Source organism: Pseudophryne corroboree, chromosome 9 (genome assembly GCF_028390025.1).
Source record: "Pseudophryne corroboree isolate aPseCor3 chromosome 9, aPseCor3.hap2, whole genome shotgun sequence".
In the NCBI taxonomy this organism is placed as follows: domain Eukaryota; kingdom Metazoa; phylum Chordata; class Amphibia; order Anura; family Myobatrachidae; genus Pseudophryne; species Pseudophryne corroboree.
Window position 1 is genome coordinate 435,966,204 of NC_086452.1, and position 1,720 is coordinate 435,967,923.

Genomic DNA, 1,720 nt, shown 5'->3' on the forward strand with positions numbered 1-1,720 from the left:
CAATATACATCAAGATGGATTGCCTTCTTGACCATTCCGGAGACACACTGCAGCCCATTACAGAGAACTGAATCGTCCCTTACCTTGCGTCTGTTCTGACATGATACCCACTGGCATATCTATAATGGGTACAGTGTGTGCGGTGCACATGGGATCCTGGGTCCAAAGGGGGCCCACACCGCACACACTGCACCCATTTCTTTTATACGCACCTTTCCAGCATGCATCGGTGACTGTATGTGAGCCCCCTCCTCTCCCATAACCGTCACCGCCGCTGCAGGCTCACTGAGCGCTAGAGACTCTGGCACAGTGCTAGAGTCTACAGCGCATGTGCAGGACTCCGAAAAAATGGAGCGGCGGCCATTTTTCTGGAGTCCTGCGCATGCGCTGTAGACTTTGGCACTGGTACCAGAGTCTCAGTGCTGAGAGCGCTAACGGCAGCGGTGCGGCTACAGGAGAGGAGGGGGCCCACACATGGAGTCTGCATACGGGTCCCCTCCTCTCTAGAAACGCCTCTGATGATACCATATCATACTATGGGGGTAATTCAGACGTGATCAGAGATGTGTTAAATTTAGCTCATCTACGATCATCAGTTTCTCTGACATGAGGGGGGACGCCCAGCAGAGGGCTTGTCCGCCCCGCAAGTCAGGGCCCCCCCCCAACCCCCCACCCCCCGCACAGGTACAAAAGCATCACACGGCAGTGATGCTTTTGTACCTGACAAGTAGCTCCCTGCCAGTGAAGCTCCTGCGCGCTGGCAGGGGGTTAACCACCGTATCTCAGATCGCAGTGGCTGCGTGTGATGTCACGCATCTGCCGCGGCCTGCCCCCCCAATGGTTCAGACACACCTCCACTGTCCGGACCGCGCCCCGCCAACGGCATTCTAATGCCATTGGCACGCCCCCTCCCACCCCGCGACTGCCTCTGCCTGTCAATCAGGCAGAGGTGATTGCACCAGTGAGATGTTTTCGCATTTCACTGGCTGCATATGCGCAGTGCGCCCACCGCACTGCGCATGTGCAGAAAAAAATGAAAACTATGCAGTAACTTTTATTTAAACGTTTAAGAGTCTTCAAAACAAACAGTCATAAAAAATAAACTAAAAGGAACAAACATTTTTTTTGCATCTGCTCTGTCCTGACACCTTTAAAAAGCATGCATGACATCACGCAAACATCTGCACATTTTACGAAGTGAATACTCGATGCTACCACACAATTTTAAGTTTTCATTCAATCCAGCTGTGCACATATTCATGCATAAACTCACTTGCATTTTAGTTTATAAGTGGCTTGCACCTCATTAGATGGGTCTCTGGACCAATTATTTCACATTGTAAATGTTTATACTCATCTTATTTAGTTAGGGTGAAACAAATGGAATCCTAGTTGTAAAATGTCTCCCCTGCATTACGGTTGTGTTAAAAAAAAAAGAAAGGGCCTCAATTACATATTCCCGTTGGGCTGTCTCAGGTTGCAGGTGTAATACGAAAAATAATTTCTGAGGATTTTTGGAGAATAAATAAAGAACGTTAAATATTTATTTATTTACCAGTTATTTATATAGCGCACATATTCCACAGCACTTTACTTAGAATATTCAATCATTCTCATAAGTCCCTGCCCCAGCGGAGCTCACAATCTAAATAATAGAGTCTTGTGAGACTTGGTGGGTCAATCAGAACTCCTTGAGTTTTGTGTAGTATAAGTAGTCAAA